Genomic DNA, 7356 nt, shown 5'->3' on the forward strand with positions numbered 1-7356 from the left:
AAACTGATTCACATTAAAAAAAGTTCCAAGTGTATGCTGTGAAAGAAAAAATAAAGTTAGACCAAGTGCTAAAAGGTGCACTTAAGAATTTATTATTTGTTCTTGTTATAAAAAGAGTCATCCATCATTTCCTGACATTGAGAAGATATTCACACTGAAAAGAAATACAAGGAATGCTAGGTAAGAAGGAAAAAAAATAGTCTTGGTGTCAGACCATAGTGTAAGTTGTAAGTTTGTGACCATTAGGATATTTTATTGCAAAGCTTACTTCATTCAAAAGCAAAGAATGATATTAATCTGGTATCATGACTGTAATTATTAGAGTGGGAAAGATACTATATAACAACTTTTGTGGCTTTGGTAGTTAGCACAGGATGCATTCAGTAAAGAAAATATTTTGTTATTACAAGACCATGTCCCAAATTGACATCACAGCTTTCTCAATGATTTCTGCTATATCTATCATTAGACAAATGAAATAAACTAGTTATGTAGATGCAATCGGGACCTGACAGTGAACTATCTCTTCCAACCTATGGCGTTTGAGATGTTTGGAGGGACTGGGCCACTAACAGTGAAGTTCTTGTCATTATTGGCAGCTTGCTTCACTAAGGTGAGGCCTGTGAGGGTTCTTCGCTTTTCCAACACCTTAATCTCATTATTACTCACGGTAACTCTGTGATTGTGCTGGATTGTTTCGATAGGTTCTGTTGAACCTTGTGCTATGCGACCAATTGAAGCACTTAGTGCTGCATTGATGTTTTTCTTTCTTTTCTTTCTCCCTTTTTTTGTTTTTTTTTCTTTGTCTTTCTTTTGTAAAATATATTTCTGTTCATATTTTGAATAAAATTTTGTTTTTATTTAGAAACACTCCTATGAATGGATTATTAAAAATAAAATAAAATAATGTTTTGAAACATTGGTCTAAAAAGGTTTGTCATTACTGTATTAGGCTCTACTACATTTGTATTTGATATGCTGAATACACCCTGAACCTATTTTCCCCAGTCACATTGTTGATATGTTTAACAGTATTTTTACATCACCTCTATAGTGGTCATTCTTAGTCTTATCACCTGTGTAGAATACTCTTCACAGAGAAGGGTTTAATAAGACCGAAACATATCCATTGCTTTCTCCAGTTGGCTTTAAAAACCAGATCTTCCAATTCACATTCTCCATATTTTCTATGAATTTCGATCAACTGAACTAATTGGAGTTACTTCCCTTATTGTTTTTCAACTCTGAAATGTTTAGTTAGTGTTTTTGTCAAACTTCCTAGATAATCTCGACCTGTCTTCCATTTCTCTGTGTAACGTATGTGACAACCTGCCACAGTTGTATTTAATATGTGACTCCCTATCACAGGTAATTTCCATTCAGCCGTATTCAACTAATTCTAAAATTTCTCAAATAATACAGAGAGTAAACGTGGAGAGAAACAGAGAATGATTAATGAGCCATATTATATACTTATTACAAAAGTTAGGTAAATACTTGGCATAACTACAGAGTTCTACCCACCAGACTTTGGAAGGTCATAACTTTCAGAAAAATGAATATTTTTTAATGAAATTTTCTATGCATATTGTATTTATTATGTATATTACGAATATATATATTATGTAGATTCCGGTGAAAGTGTTTTGGAATGAGGGTGGGGGACAATTTTCCGATGTGCATTTCGTATGTGCATCCGTAGATTTCTATTGAAGTAATAAGCAGAAAAGAGAAGCCGTCATAAGAAAACTTACGTTAAAAATAGTATGCACACGATTTTTTTTTCTCAATAGAAGTAAATTCCAAAGTAAACGTTTCTAGTAGAGAAGTAGAAGAGAACAGAAGCAGCGTATTACTTCATTACAAATCTACGGAGATGCACATACGCACATAATAGAGAAAAATGAAACAATTATGGACGACTTGCTCCGAAACACCACCGAGTGGGGAACACTTCTCAAAAATAACCTGCAGTTGTTTCCTTCAAAATTCCTACATGCTCGAAATGTACATACATCACGGTATATTTGTAGAAAATTTCACGAAAAAATATTAATTTTCATGGAAGTTAAGAAGAATTTAAGTGGACTCTGTTGGAATTTCCGAAAATTGTCCCCCACCCCCATTCCAAAACACTTTTTGTATATTCGGATTCTACATAGTAAATACTATATGCATAGAAAATTTCATTAAAAAATATTCATTTTTCTGAAAGTTATAACCTCCCAAAATCTGGGGGGTAAAACTCTGTAGTTATGCCAAATACTTTACTTGTTTCCTGATAAATTTTTTAATGTACGAAAAGTCACAGGGAAAAAATCAGAAATAAAAGGCACAGGAAACCTTCATGAATAACTTATTTAATGTTTGTTTTGCTGTTTCATTCTTTAAATGGAGATATTGAATAAAGCAGATTTTTTTGTCATATTATGTATAGGCCTGTAATAAATCTTTGTCATTGAGTATAAACTATGTACTGTCACTTCTTAAGTGACTTAGAATACTATTTAATTACTTAGATTGTATGCTCTTTAAATATAACGTTTCCTGTGACATATTCCTGGTCAAATTTGTGACTTTTTCTATGATTTTATTTAAAAGAAATTTATTCAATATTTGTTTATTTACTTTCGAAAAACAACCCACGTATACACACTTCAATCATTACTTCCTTGTTTTTAACACCTTCGTCTTTCTTGTGGATTTTTATTGATAAAATCACATCAGTGAAATACTTTTGAAATTTCTGGCCTTAAATTCAAGGTTAGTCGATCTAAAAACACTTTCTTTATTTGTAGATAAAATAGTTATTTCTTTGGGTTTTTTTTCTCTCAAGTTGTCGATTACCCATTTTCAGAGAAATACACGGCAGTTAGTTGGTTTTTCAGTTTTAAGAATTTAACTTTTATTTTATTAGTAACCAAACCACAAAGATCCTAATTTGCTAATCCAACGAGTTCTCGAACTGCAAACACATGTGTATGTTTATGTTACACCTGCATCAAAGATAGACACCGCACCATATTATGCAATATATACAACAGTTTAAGGCGGCGAGCTGGCGGAATCGTTAACACGCCGGTCAAAATAATTAGCGGCATTTCGTCCGTGTTTATGTTCTAGGTTCAAATTTCGCCGAGGTCGATTTTTCCTTTCATCCATTCGGGGTCGATAACATAAGTACCAGTCGAGTAATGGAGTCGATGTAATCGACTTACTCCTCCCCCAAGATTGTTGTCCCTGGGCCAAAATTTGAAAGCAATATATATACCACACCACATTACATTACACATATATACTATAATACGCTACATTACACATATATCCAAAACATACCATAGTACATACGCGACACAATAAACCCAAGCTATATCACCAGGGTAGTATTGTATGCCCCCGGGCAAATCAGTGTACTAGGCCTTATAATATTTATTTATTGACAGCAAGGCAAGCATACATAGATAAGAATTGAGTTCCTAAACCCGTGTGGTCCCTGGACTACTGCTCGGACGGCACTGCACACCACGCATTAAATAACAACATAGATCACAAATACATAAAACACACACCCACTACTATACACCACATCATAAATTACTCCCACATAAACAAATACATATATCACACTATAAACACAAACACAAACACATGACGGTCTCCAAAAGATACACTGAAGCGGTGAACCGTGTTAGGTCCTTTCTCAGGTTTAATTAAGTTTTTGAGGTGAGTCGGAAAAAATGCCAGGATCTATCGTTTTCAGAGTTTTTAATGTACTGCATCAATACATTTGGCAGTAAAGTAAATTATAACTAGTGCACCAGTCACTGGTTTTAAATAATTAAAATACTTATTGTAAATTTAATAAAAGAAAAAATTTGAGCCGATGGTGTTCACTGTTTTAGCGTGTAATTTTAGTGGCGGGATGGATTAAAGTTGAAAAACTATAAACTGTGCTAAACACACATAGACAAATCTAATATGTTTTACTTTCTTACCCACTTCGAGAAATATATACATTTCTTTCACACAAACATACAGGTAGGTTAATCTTTTATGAACATAGGTATCTATTTACACGCACACACACACACTATTAACCACTGAATAGATAAGTAGGTCCAAATTCCTTTTGCGTTGTAGTTTTATTAGTTCTCCACTTCTTAAGGTTTTTAAAGCTTACTTTATTGTATTTAAAAATCAAAAGCTACTTCCCTGTTAATCCTGTATTTCTTCATAGCAAGGCAAAATATTTGACGTAAGTAAAAATTACAACTTTTTTAACCCCATTTATAATTTTAGTTGAATGGAAATTAATTTAATGACCACCTGTTGCACATGTAATTTAATCTCACAACTGTAAAATGTCTAACGTAAAGTAAAACGTAAAACTATTAGAGATTTATGATATTTTCCTTGATTTTTGTTTACTAAAATTACTCATTAATGTGATATCAAGTCGAAGCATGTTTGTACGTGTCCTGAAAGTGGAACGAAATTATGTCCGGCTCTAGGCATATAGTTGTACATCATAGGTACGCACATGCTTGTACGTATACACATACACACATTTAAATACACAATATATATGCATTGACGTGGGTGTTATATATTTATGTGTGTATATATGTATGTATATAAATGTATCTATATGCATGTATATATATATATATATATATATATATATATATATATATATATATATACATATACATACATACATACATAAGAATATATACATATGTGTATATATATATATATATACATATGTATACATCTATACATATAAATTTGACATGAGCGATTCTTTCTTGTCTTGGCATTCAAGGTCAAACAGCTGGGTGGAATTTCGCAAAAAATTACACAGATGTGTAGAATGATCCTATGGTGTTGCTGGGCTTTGTATTTTTTTCATAGCTCCCATGGTTACTGAGATAATCTACTATAATAATACTTTTGTGTTTATGAATGAGAAAGATCAGGGTGATAGATGAATAAGTAAGGAAGGAAGGGGTGATGTCATACTTGGTAGTGGGATGATGAAAATTGTACACTGAAAAAATAAATCAAGCAGCGTTTCAACTCTATGTGAATATATGTGTGTGTATGTAAAAGGGGGGTATGGGAATGTTTGTGTGTATGTGCGTGTGTTTGTGTGTGTGTGTGATGGAAGTGGGATGGTTCATCTTCGTTTGCTTAGTATTTGGGTTTATCTTTTGATTTGGTTGAATCTTGGTTGTTTTTTGTTATTTTTTTTGGTCAGTTATTTTTAGCGTTTTGACAGAAAAATATCATTCTAAAATTGTTTTTTAACGTAAGTGTGCCCAAACAAGTCTAATGCTTACACAAAGCATTACAGCCACATCATCCAACCCGACCGGGTGAAACTGGGCTTAGCTGCTATATATATATATATACATACATCCTTTGTGTTCTGTTTTCATTTTACGTTTTAATATATTCTCTCACCTCTGCCACTATCTGGCATATACAGGTGCTTACGCTTATCAAGTATTACCTCTAAAATTTACAATATATATACACATGCATATATGCATATGTATACATGTTCATATATATATGTGTGTGTGTGTATGGCAGGTAAAAAGCACCAACCGAACGGGGTCGATGCCAGTACCCCTTGACTGGCCCCTGTGCCAGTGGCACATAAAAAGCACTATCTGAACATGATTGATGCCAGGCCTGCCTGACTGGCTCCTGTGCTGGTGGCACGTAAAAAGCACCCACTACACTCTCGGAGTGGTTGGCGTTAGGAAGGGCATCCAGCTGTAGAAACATTACCAGATCAGATTGGAGCCCTGGTGCAGCAGCTGGCTCTCCAGACCTCAGTCAAACTGTCCAACTCATGCCAGCATGGAAAACGGACATTAAACGATGATGATGATGATACACCTTGTACAATAACTTTTTCTGTATTCATAATGGAAATATACAGTCGGGTTTTTATAAGTGTGTGTGTATGTTTGTGTGAATTATTTCATAATTTTCAAAATCATGTGGTCTTTGAAATCTTTGTTTGCAATGCAATATTTTTCCTGATGTAGGCCATCTGTTAACCTCTATCATAGGCCAACTAATAATCAGCAATGCCTCAGCATGATCAGATCCACAATAACTTTAAACCAACTAAAATAAAGTTTTTACCTTGTTTTCTTAATGTGCTTATCACGAAATCTACAAAACTTGATTTATAAGCAGTTTGTTTGAGTTAGTTTGCAGAGCTGTTATTGTACTGAAGGTGAATGAGACATAAATAGGTTGAACTAGCTATTTATTCATCAATTACAGAACACATACACTAAGTTTAGAAACACTTTTGTACATATATGAATTGAATTGAATTGTACTCGTTTCTGCTCACGAGCTGTGGCCATGCTGGGACTCTGCCATATTTATATGCTTTATTGGTCATTACATAATTTCCTAATTATAATTGATGAGGAAAGAGTCCGGTTGATCCCCACCACCTTTTTTTTAGACCTTTAGGGGGTTTTGGAAGATGTTTGTAGATTTAAAAACAAAAATTTGTTATTTTTCCTGTTGATTTCTTAGATAACAAAAGTAAATCTTTTCTGATCCTGTTCACAGAATAATGCAACATATGGCTTTAAAATACTTGTAAAATTAAATTAGAACAAATTTCAGATATTGAATAAAGCATTGAAACTGTAGTGCAAGGGAGTGCTAAAACAAAAAGTGCTAGCTAAACTAGAGAGATTAAGATAGGTTAGCCATAGTTACTCTCTTAGTACCTAGGTGACCAAGTCAGCAGAGATTTGTCTGGTTGTCAAACAAATGAGCCAAGAGATCAAAACTAGATATCTGACTCAAGAGATCATTAGTTTCTGATTGGCTAAAATAACACAACAAAGCTAAAACTAAAATAATTTTGTTAATCCAGTCAAAAATGGGTGACTGACTGACTACTAGTCTGTGATCTCAAAGTGCTGATTGTCTAATGTAATGTACATGACAATGGTGAAACTAAAATGTCATCTGCATGAGACTGCTACAGATTTTGGGAATTTGCCAGAAGAATAAGGTACATTCTAATAAGTTTTTACTTTTAGAAAGAAATTTTGTCAAAATTAGATAAGTTAAGAACACAAAAGCTGATGAATCAATGCATTCATTGTCATTATTCAATATCTGCCTTCCATACTGGCATGGGTTGGATGGTCTTACAGGATTCTGTGAGTTGGAGGACTGTACGAGACTCCAAAATCTCTTTTGGAATGACTTCGATTGTTAGATCCACTTCCTTCAACTAGTATTTAATCAATTATCTAAAATAATATACAGCAAATCAATTGTAATTTATTTTAACAATGAAAATTA

The 7356-nt window shown here is 33.4% G+C and overlaps 2 protein-coding genes across 6 annotated transcripts in view; one reads left to right on the top strand and one right to left on the bottom strand.

Moving 5' to 3' along the window:
* The window catches only part of LOC106878792 (uncharacterized), an 82719-nt gene that overhangs the window by 25869 nt on the left and 49494 nt on the right, over positions 1 to 7356 (bottom strand). The gene's annotated exons all lie outside the window — the stretch shown is intronic.
* LOC106868157 (uncharacterized) overlaps positions 1234 to 7356 on the top strand; it is a 49355-nt gene continuing 43232 nt past the window's right edge. For 2 of the 5 annotated variants that reach the window (XM_014913295.3, XM_014913298.3), the window contains exon 1: positions 1234 to 1368. The gene's annotated coding sequence lies outside the window, so the exon portion shown is untranslated. Of the gene's footprint in view, positions 1369 to 2481; positions 4039 to 4116; positions 4256 to 7356 lie in introns of those variants that run through there. The other 3 variants (XM_052967326.2, XM_052967325.2, XM_014913297.3) reach the window with 3 other exon arrangements.

The sequence above is a fragment of the Octopus bimaculoides genome, chromosome 4 (genome assembly GCF_046866305.1).
Source record: "Octopus bimaculoides isolate indiv1 chromosome 4, ASM4686630v1, whole genome shotgun sequence".
Lineage (NCBI taxonomy): Eukaryota > Metazoa > Mollusca > Cephalopoda > Octopoda > Octopodidae > Octopus > Octopus bimaculoides.